We start from the raw sequence: 11,968 nt of genomic DNA, 5'->3' as shown, positions 1-11,968 counted from the left end.
TCAATATTCTTTCCATATCCTTTAATTGATGCTTGATACAATTTCGCTAAATGTTCAAGTGTACGACAGGTACATGACCAATGCTCTTTCAAACCACATCGGTAGCATAAATTTTCAACAGTCTTTGAAGGATTATTTTAACCACCTCTTTTGTAACACCCCAAACCCGACCTAGATGTTATGGTCGAATCTGACGATGTCACATGAGAGTGTTTTTAACTAAACCATTTCGATTCATAAATCATATCATTTTTTATCTTTTACCTAGTCAGAAAACATGAAAATGTCGTATTATTTTGAAAACGTTTCTTTATCACGGAAGCATTTGAAACTCGTTTGCTTATTATAATTTAAGAACCCATTCTATTTACGAAAATTCTTAATTTATTCGATAATATTGATGTTGTAATCTATAATCCACATCCACAGTTCAAAACCCAAATTAAAATCCAAAAAGAATCCAAATCCAGAGTCACATCAAAACCCCCAAATAGATAATGAATAAACTAAAGTAAAAGTCAAAACCAAAATGTATGCAGACGTGGTCACTGTCGAGTCCTCCACTGCATCGGTCCGCCTACTGCTGGGGATTACCTGAACAGATAAATAAATAAAGGGGGTGAGTTTTTGCAACTCAGTGTGTACATCCCCATAGAATAGCATGCATACAAACAGACAATAGAATACAATCATAATTCGGGCCTGGGCCCTTACAGAATCATCATCAAATATGGTTTTAAGACTTCAGCCCATCTCAGGTATAGCATTCATAATAGATCAGATTAACAGAATAAACCTACCAGCCTTGCACACTAACTCCGTCCAACCCAACACACCACGTGGGGATAAAATCGACCTACCCATCCCTGCACATCATATATAGGGATAAAATCGACCTATCCATCCCTACACACCATAAGGTACTGCATTGTAGCACATATCATAAATATGCAGCTTAGCTACCAGATAACGGGCTTATGAAGCCCTTCAATACTTCCTTCACTTAATCAAACCCGCCCCGATGCAATGCATTATACAAAAATGGCATGCTATAATGCAGAAAGACAGATCATACATTCATACTAGAACAGATCAGATATTCATTCTAGGTATAACATTCTAACATATACATCACAATATCACATCACAGAATTAAGGCTTTAAGTAAAGCTTATCGACCCTAGGATAGGTCACAGTCGACTTGGGCGACCAGTGCAACCTTACAGTATATTTCAGGAAAATGGGCTCACACGCTTGTGTGGCCCACACAGCCCAAATTGGCCTAGACTTGCACACGGCCTAGCCAGCCTCACACGCTCCTGTCCGTCATGCCCGTGTAGCACGCACACGGCTTGGCTCGTCTTTCACACGATCATGTATCGCCCCACGGCCTCCACACGAGTAGTCCACATGCTCCTATAGCGTTGATAGTTTCGATTTCGGCTAAACCCGTTTTTTGTGCAATCGAAGTACACACCTGGTATCGTTTCGAAGCTAATACAACCACGAGCACTCTAGAACCTAATATTAAACATTATGCCACTTCGTTAGTCACTTAAATCGAGTTACTAAAGATAGGCAAATCTTGAAAGTTACCGACGACCTTACCTTTAACGAATAACGATAGTTCCTCGCTGATTAGAACACTGTTTTTAGCAACCCATAGCACCTTGGTTGTCTTCTAAATAAAAGAACAGACTTTTAATAACCCCATAATCAATAACAAGACCCAAAAGTATCCCTACACTTACCAAATTCGCACCAGCCACAGAGATGGGTAATGATGAAGGAAAACGCCCAAAAATCAATACTAAAAAAAAGTAAAAACGGCAGCAACAAGGGATTTTTAGTTGGAGAGAGAAAAAGAAAGAAAAAGAATATGGAGAAGGGGAAAAATTATAGAGAAATTTCGGTAAATGGAAAAGACTAACACCTTAATAACTTCCCTATCCCAATCCCTTAATTTTCTCCATAAGCCTCTTCACTATCAATATTATAGTCCATTTCAAACTCCTACACAGCAAAAGCAACAAAATAAATCCCTTACTCGCGCAGAGATTCGAACTCCATACCTCTCTCACTCCAACACACACCTTAACCACCAGACCAGCATGTCCATTCTGATATAGTCCTACTAGTATTTAAACTTAAGCCCACTGAACAAGAGTAAGGCTTTATTCACCAAAATACCAAAATTTTCCAAACCTAAGGCTTAAACTTGGGACCTCTCACACACACCCAGAAACCATAACTACTAAAGCAAATACAGATTTGTGTCATATTCAAGCAGAATTAAAAACATAAATTTCGGGGTGTTAGAACTTTACCCCCCTAAAAAAAAATTTCGTCCTCGAAATTTTACCTGATCAGAAAAGATGAGGATATTACTGACACATTGACTCCTCCAGCTCCCAAGTGGCCTCCTCATGCTACGATTCCGCCACAGCACCTTCACTAAAGGAATAGATTTCCTACGCAAAACCTTAATGTCACGATCTAAGATCTGAATCGGCTCCTCCTCAAACGTTAGATCTGGTCTAACCTCAATCTCCTCCACAAGCACAATGTGTGTGGGATCAGAGCGGTAGCGTCTCAACATCGAGACGTGGAACACATCGTGTATGCGATCTAACTCTGGAAGTATCTCCAACTTATATGCGACTGGTCCTACTTGCTTCAAAATTCGGTATGGCCCAATAAATTGAGGGTCCAGCTTACCCTTGCAACCAAACCTCAGAACCTTCTTCCATGGCGAGACCCTAAGAAAAATCGTGTCCCCTATAGAATACTCGATGTCCTTCCTCTTTAGATCAGCATAGGACTTCTGTCTATCAAAAGCTACTTTCAGACGCTCTCGAATCAAACAAAATTTATCCTTAGTTTTTTATACCAATTCCGGACCCAAAACTCATCGCTTACCCAACTCAGTCCAGAATAAAAGAGTGCGACACTTACGTCTATATAGTGCCTCATAAGGTGCCATCTGTATACTAGACTGATAGATGTTGTTGTAAGCGAACTCTACTAAAGGCAAGTACTTCTCCCAACTGCCTCGAAAGTCAATAATATAGCCCCTTAACATGTCCTCCAGTAACTGAATCACCCTCTTTGACTGACCATCTGTCTGAGGATGAAAAGCAGTACTGAAGTCCAATCTCGAACCCAAAGCCTCATAAAGTTTTCCCCAGAACTGAGACGTGAAACGAGGATCCCTATCAGAGATGATCGAGACAAGTACCCCATGCAGCCTCACAATCTCAGAAATGTAAAGCTTGGCCAACTTTTGTAGGGAGAAGTCTGTCCTTATAGGGATGAAATATGCGGTCTTGGTCAATCGATCCACGATGGCCCAAACAGAATCCTTCCTAGTGGATGTTAGGGGTAACCCATTAACGAAGTCTACCGTTACTCTCTCCCATTTCCACATCGGTACCTTAATTGGCTGTAGCAAACCCGAAGGTAACTGATGCTCAGCCTTAACCTGCTGACACGACAAATAGCGAGCAACAAAGTCAGTAACCTCACATTTCAATCTTGGCCACCAGTATAACTCTCGGAGATCCCGATAAGTCTTGCTCCCACTGGGATGCATAGTATAAGGGCTACATACGCCTCTCTCAAAATCGACAGTCTCAAATCTTTATCATTCGGTACATAGATCCGACGCTGAAGCACAATACCCCATCACTGTTGATCCCAAAATCGGTTGTTACACCGTCTTCTACCTAACGAAAATGCCACTCCAAAGACTTATTGATCGCGTGATTCGTAACAAGTAATAAATATTTATAATGAAGATCAAACCTAGACTAACCATTATCACGATGAAAAGGCAAGTGCACCTATTGAACAATAGTATAGTAACGGCAAGCCACGGATATCGTATCCAAGGGAACCAAAAGTACCAGTAATAACTATCTTTTTATTATCTAGCCTAGATATAAAAGGATTTGTTTATCAAGCTAATTATCTAAACTAATTAACTAATTTAATTAAAGTAAAGAGAAAATTTGGAAAAAGACTTGAAGAGAACCAATTGTTAAAGACGACACCCAATGAGGAATCCACTTAGATTTCACTTGTTATCTGATTCTGAACCGGACGATTTGTTCACTTGACTTGATCCGTGAGACTCCCTAACCTATGTTATTATCCCTTTCGAGACTAATAACGTCTAACCCTCAATTGAATTAATTCAAATTTCTTTCTTAATTAAAACCCCTAGGGAAGCAGTAAATTACTCTATGGACTCTCATATTAGGTTTCACCCTAATTCGGCAAAATCTCGTAACCCTATTTCTAGGCGTTCGATCAACTCTACTTAATTATGCCAAATCTACTCTTAGGCAGGGTCTATTCCTCCTCTGCATAAGCACATCAAATCATGAATTAATACCCGGAATATTAACTCAAGCATTAAGAACACATAATTAAGAACAAATCAAGTATTTATCATATAGTTCAGATAATAATAACAAGATCCATCATAGGTTTTATCTCCTTTAAGTATCTAAGGGGTTTAGTTCATAATAAAATAACAGTACATCTCAAAAGAATAAAAATAACAAAACAAGAAGAAAACTCTAAAACTCCTGAAGGAATTCTGAGAGACATCTTCAGTCTTGGAGTAGCTCCGGCTTTTGGGATTGATCGTCTGGCTTCCTTCAAGTAATTCCTGGCATGTGGTTCTATATTCCAGAAAAGTTCTGGAAGAGGCCCTCTCTCTAGGTCATACTTAGGTTGTTTATATAAGCTTTGGATTGGCTTTCTTCCTCTCTAAGTACCCTTTTCCGTGTAAAATACAACTCTTTGGAAAAGGGACACGCCCGTGTGCCACGGTCGTGTGACATGATTGCCAAGCCGTGTTTGATTCGTTAAATTGCCACGGCTGTATGGGCTCAATGGCCAGGCTGTGTGAATCGTGTAAACTTTGGTCGACACCCCCGAAGGCCACGGGCGTGTGAGATCCCGTGTGGCAAGGCTTAGGCCCTGTGATCTTCTCGATTTGGTCTGTTTTGTCTCTTTTTAGCTTGTTTTTGGCTCCTTTTGGCTCTTGGTACTCTCCTGAGTACAAAACATGAAATAACCGGATTAAGAGCACCAAAATCCACAAATCTACTAATAAACATCCATAAATATGCTAAGTATTTGGGGTAAAACTCTGTATAATTTGGTGTTTATCAAATACCCCCATACTTAAGCATTTGCTTGTCCTCAAGCAAAACTCTCATTTACTACTAGAATTCATTCTTTCAATCACATGATCAGTATTGATAATGTTACAAACTATTCCACAAAAAATTATACAGTGAGAATTTAACTATATGGGCATTAAAAGCCTCAAATAATCTAAATCGGATATTTTGATAATAAAAATCATAGGTAATCTCCTTCCTATAAGTAATCAACTTTAATCCTAAATATACAAGAGATGACATCCTCACTAAAGATTCACTCAAATCACTCAAAGTGTTTAAGGTTCAAGATTAAGCACTCGATTGTCTAACATGAAAAGTTATTACCATAGGCTTGAATGAAAATCAAATCTCCACCACTTGTAAATGATATGATACACTAATCAAAAGGTCTTTGCACGGTTGTAATGGGGTTTAGGTTATAGGTATGGATACAAGCTGAAGAATAGGGGTTAGAATCGAGATAATTTCAATATGTTACCCCACTATCAAAAACTTAATTACTGAACCACAAACAAATATCTAGAACTATTTTACATGAGTTCATGACAACTTTAGCTTGCTAAGAATTATATTTTTTTTAAGAACAAATCAAGTCAATACAATACAGAAATCATACTTCATGATTCAGTAACAAAAAATGGGAACATGGTGAGGTAATAATATTAAATTTAATCTCGATAAAAAGGTAAATTAAGTAAGAGGATTTCAATAATAATGGGTTAATGGGCTAATGATAAGGGTTAATCAATAAAAAAAGGTTAGTAGGCTCAAAGGGGGTTCGCTAAGGGTTTAATTATGTGGGAAGGCTTTTTATGGAGTAAATGGGTTAAATCCTAAGTGCCTTTATCATCTCAGTATATCAAATCATACGCGTGATCTCGACATGTATAATTAAAGCAAGTTCTAGAATAACAGTTCAATGTTGACACACTCAAACCACAAAAGAAGTGAGCAAGAAAGAAAGCTATATGCTTAAAAGGCTCAAAAATCTCACAAAAAATTTAGGTTTTTGATGTCATTCTGTATACTTAGGATTTCAAGATAATACCTCAGTTTAGGAGAAATAGTCTAAAAATTTTATTTCTCAAAATATCAACTTATCATGCACAATTCTTTAAGGTCTGATAATCAAATAATCATGCATAATTCCCTTGGTCTAATTCACGACATATCAACAATAATTATAGATCAATCAGAATTCATTCTATCAAAATTATGAGAAAATCACTTAAGCACAAGACCAAATTCAGGGATTTGAGAATAATGCAAAAAGTTAGGTTTCATGTTTACCCCCCCACACTTAAGATGTACATTGCCCTTAATGTACAGAGATAGATTATTCAAAATAAAGAAAATCATAAGAGGAAAGAAGGTGAAACTCCCTGTTATATGGATGTGGAGCTTGATTCTGAGGATAGAGTGTTCGGGGAAAGTTGTAGCTGCCATTGTTCTTGGATAGATGAAGAAATTAGGTCGTTGAACATGGCACTCATGAGGTATTATTTCCCTTTTGTTTCCTCATTCCTTAAAATATTCCTAGCAGCTTTGCTTGAAAGTCTGTAGAACCATGAAGAGCTTATTAAGAGTTGGTGTGGAAAAGAGCGTAGTGGAGTTACTTGTTAGAAATACTATAAAATGGAAAAAAAAAGTAAAATTTACTAATATAGATATGTCTTTCAAAATAAAATAATAAAATTGAAATGAAAAGAAAAATCAAAAGAAGAATAAAAATAAAATAAATAAAATAAAATAAAAATAAGAATAACTAAATAAATAAAATAGGAGGATTCAATGATCCTCGTCGGTGGGGCCCTCAGGTGGTGGTGCTGGAGTGGCAATGAGAAAGTGCTGGCACAGCTGCTGCATCATGGCCTGCATATCGTCCATCTGTCGGTTCTGTCACCGATCTCGCTCGTGAATCATCTCTAACTGCGTAATGCAATACTGCTCTAAGTGGGCGAGTCGGTCGGAAAGATGTGCCAATGAAGCAGCCGCATGAACTAGTCGTTCCCTAGGTGGCGCGGTGGAAGGCTCCTCATGTTATGATGGGACATCATCAGGGATGTCCTCAAGATCCTTCTCGTCAATGGCATGCGAGAGACGGTACTGAGGAGGATCAGTCCCACGTCGGCGCTCGATCATCCTCATGTGTAACATAATCGTGATGCCCTGTGGGGACATCTGACCTATCAGGGTAAGCACTGATGACTGGGCCGCAATGTTGAGGAGGCTGAAGTGTCTAGAAAGGCGCGTCACATAGGGGCCAATGGAGATCACCCCCTTCCTATGCCGCTCAGTCTGATGGCGAATGGCGAAAGCAATAAAGTAGGCCAAGTTAGTCACGTGTGCATTCACCATGCACCATAAATAGTAGGCATCGTGGGTGTTGACGATGCTGATACTCTCTCTCCTTCCACTCAAGGTGTGTACCAATATAGCATAGAGATATCGTAAGGAAAAGGGGAGAGCTGAGGCCTTTGAGCAGCTGGGGTCATAGGTGGAAGAGAGTGGTGCCAAAGCCTTCCAGCACAAGGGGGGAGATATGGATATTGCGTAGTAGTGCATTCATGTCCTCCTCCTCCATAAACTTATCGGGGTGTAAAGTCCCAGAGCAAGTCCAAACTCTGGGACACTCATCGCACGAACTAGACCGCCTAATCGAAAGTGAATAGTGCCTAGATCGTCATTGTTCGTCATCACCACCTGTAAATGAAAAGTAGAACATAATTCTAAAGCTAGCTCTAAATAAGTGGGCTCGGTAATAACGAAGAACCATTCTCATAGGTCTGTGGATAGGAGGGCACGGATGGCATCAGCGAGCTAGACTTGCTCTACGGCAGCCCAGTCGATGCAGCTACCTATGGTGATGGCTCGTGCGCGTAGTATCTGAAATAGCTCCTCTTGGGAAGCTTGCAAAAATTTAAGGAAAGGGTGCCGAACTTTGGCTGTAGCACATACCGAGGAAGAACCCGGCCCCCTACGTCTCTTTGAGGAAGGGACCGCGGCCTTCTTGCCTCTTGATGAAGACATAATGTACCTAGAAATACATGAGCATTGATAGAATCCAAGATACATCAGTAGTTAAGCAATAGGATTAAAATTAGTATTTGCTATTTAGTAACTTAAACAAGTCAAATATAGAAAATTTTAAAGCAAATTGCTAACTTGTCTAAAACATATTTGTAATAGTAACAATATCTATGCAAAGCATGTAGAATACTAATGTAGCAACACAAATTGGAAAAATAAAGTTGAGAAAGTGAACCAAAGGCTGTTGTAAGGTGGTGTACGGGCATGTGGTGATGAGCACGGACGTGTGACGCGGAGAGGAAGCCGTGTGGTGGGAAAATAGAGGGTATAGGGAGGAGAAAATGGGGATTAATGCAAGGGGAGTGGATTTGAGGGTGGTTTGGGGGTTGGAGAAGTGAGAATCTGGGGAATGGTGGCCGAAATAGGGATTAGGGGTTGAGGGAGGGTAGATTTCGGCTAGGGTTTTGAATGGAGGACGAAGATGAACAATGGTTTGTTTATATAGGGGAGGGTCACACGGCCTAGGGCCACAACCGTGTACTTTGAGGGTGAGCCCGTGTTTTTTAAATTTTGCGAGTTAGGTCGTGCTCGGCTACTATCACAAGCCCGTGTGTCTTGGGCGTGTGTCAAACACGGCTATGTCACACGGCCGTGCATAGCTTTGTTCGCTTCTCCCACGCCCATGTATTGTTGTACACGGCTGAATGCCACGAGTAAGTCGCACGCCCGTGTCGAAGAAACAAAATCGAGCCTTGTCCCTGGCACGCTCATGGTTTTCTATCCCCACGCAAGTGTTTTTCCTATCAAGTTCACCCACGGCCATGTCGCACAGCCGTGGGGATTTATCGCACTCCGTGTTTTGGGGAAATCATGTCCTGCTTCAACACGGCTGTATCGCACGGCCGTGTCTCTTCCCCTGTTTGGCGACGACTTTAGGCACACCCGTGTGCCTAGCCGTATATGCTGAAAAACTTTGCAATTCAAAGACTAAGTTAATTGATTTGAAGTATGAGAAGTTAAAAATAAAGAAATCAAAATATGTTAGTGCTCGGGTTGCCTCCCGAGAAGCGCTTATTCATAGTCTAAGCTCGACTAACCTCTTCGTTGATTTATCATGGTGGTTTGAGGAGTTCATACTCCTCGTTCCTACTGTCAATCTTAAAATAAGGTTTTAATCAGGTGTTCTTTACCTTAAAAGTGCCGAACTTGGGATGACTCACCTCAACCGTACCGAATGGGAAAATACTGGGTACCGTAAGAGGGATTTCCTCATTTGGTGTAGTAGTGACAATGTGGGGATCTGCGGTATCCAGTAAGACTTTATCGCCAACCTGAAGTTGATTAGGAGAGGTATCGGGCTTTTTGTGGCCTAGTTTCGGTTTACCATATGTTCTCGATTTGTGTGCTCGCTGTAACGCCCCGTACCCAAGACCGTCGCCGGAGTCGAACACGAGGTGTTAACAGACTTAATTCATTACTTAAATAGCTCAAACAATTTATTTTTAAAATTTCCAGTCAAGCTAGCAATCTGCGTCACAGTCGCTTAAAAATTCATATCTCGAGTATTCCTCCATTTGAGTAGAACTTTACCCGTTGAACATATCGGAATATAATTCGATTACACGGATTTCATGAACGTAAGAGTCATACCCGTAGCTAGACAAATTCAATAGCCTGCGGAGCTTATGTAGCCAAACTACCATGTAACCCGCCCATAAGTGAACTCAGACTCAACTCAACGAGCTCGGGCGTTCGCATCCATAAGTGAACTCGGACTCAACTCAACGAGCTCGGATGCCTAGTTACATCTCACGAACTCGGACTCAACTCAACGAGTTTAGAACTCAAATATTCTAGTGACATGTCATTTGTATTCTAATCTATTCCCAAGGTTCAAACAGACTTTTTTTTCAATCACACATCTTTACCGTCTTCCACGGAATATTGAAACCGATACTCGGTGATAGTTCATACACATCAAGTAATTCACATAATTACATATTATTCAACAATAGCCACAAAGCATAATATTTCATGATAATAATCAGCAACATATCATATAAACAACATTAAATTGCTTAAAATGACAATTATGTTACTACATTTACACATGAACTTACCTCGGTACAAAATTATTAGCAATCGAGCCTATTCTTCGTAAACTTTGTTTTTCCCTCGATCGCGACTTGAATCTCGTTTCTCTTGATCTATAATGCCAAATTAATCTTATTTAATACATACATTCATCAAAACAGCATTTAATACGAACTTTAGCCAAATTACATTTTTGCCCCTAAACCTTTGCATAATTACACTTTTGCCCCTAGGCTCGGGAATTAAACTTCATCCCTTATTTTTATGTTTTATGACATGCTGATCATTTTTCTCTTCTATGGCAACATCAAATTCACACTCTAACATGTACTTATGACTATTAGGTATTTTTACCGATTAAGCCCTTTTACTCGTTTTCGCTTAAAACTGAGTAGTACAAGTTGTCTAACATAATTTAAAACCTCATGTTCTATCATAAAACACCAAAATACACAAATTTCACCTATGGGTATTTTTCCAAATATGAACCCTAGGTTGAATTATTGCTAGCATAAGCTTAATCGAGCTACCGAGATTCCAAAAACGTAAAGAACATTAAAAACGGGGCTTGGAATCACTTACTATGGAGCTTGAAAGGTTGAAACAAATCCTAACTATGGAGAACCCTTGAAATTTCGGCCTAATGAAGAAGATGGACAAAAATTGGCTTTTAATTTTGTTTTTAATTCATTTTAATAACTAAATGACCAAAATGCCCTTACTACTAAACTTTCCAAAAATTCCATCCATGTCCAATTTTTGTCCATAGACTTAGAAATAGGTCAAATTTCTATTTAAGACCTCCACATTAATATTCCAAAAAAATTTCATACTAAAAACTCTTAGAATGCAAGTTTTGCAAATTATTCGATTTAGTCCCTAATTTCAATTTAAGCACTTTAGGCATAGGATTTCATCACGAAATTTTCACAAAATCATGCAATCATATCATAAACATCAAAATAATTATAAAATAATTATTTCTATCTCAGATTTGTGGTCACGAAACCACTATTCTAATTAGGCCGTAATTCGGGATATTACAACTCTCCCCCCTTTAAGAATTTTCGTCCTCGAAATTCTTACCGGTAAACAAGTGTGGGTATTGGTTTCTCATAGTTTCTTCAGGTTCCCATGTAGTCTCTTCTACCCTGTGCTTTTGCCACAATACTTTCACGAGAGCGACACTTTTATTTCTTAATTGTTTGACTTCTCGAGCTAAAATCTTAATCGGTTCTTCTTCGTAAGTCATATCCGGTCATAGTTCAATTTCTGTCGGTGAAATTATATGTGAAGGATCCGAACAATACCGACGTAACATAGATACGTGGAACACATCATGAATCTTCTCTAATTCAGGTGGTAATGCTAGCCGATATGCTACCGGTCCAACTTTTTCAATTATTTCATATGGTCCAATAAAACGCGGACTTAACTTGCCCTTCTGTCCAAATCTAAGGACTTTCTTCCATGGAGACACTTTCAAAAATACCTTATCACCAACTTGAAACTCGATTTCCCTTCATTTCAAATCCGCATAAGATTTATGTCTATCTGAAGCAGCTTTCAAACAATCTCGAATCACTTTCACCTTTTCTTCAGTTTCTTTTATTAGATCAACTCCATAAATCTAATTTTCTTTGAGT

Source organism: Gossypium arboreum, chromosome 1 (genome assembly GCF_025698485.1).
Source record: "Gossypium arboreum isolate Shixiya-1 chromosome 1, ASM2569848v2, whole genome shotgun sequence".
Lineage (NCBI taxonomy): Eukaryota > Viridiplantae > Streptophyta > Magnoliopsida > Malvales > Malvaceae > Gossypium > Gossypium arboreum.
The sequence above is the reverse complement of the archived record's forward strand: the minus strand, read 5'-3'. Positions refer to the sequence as shown.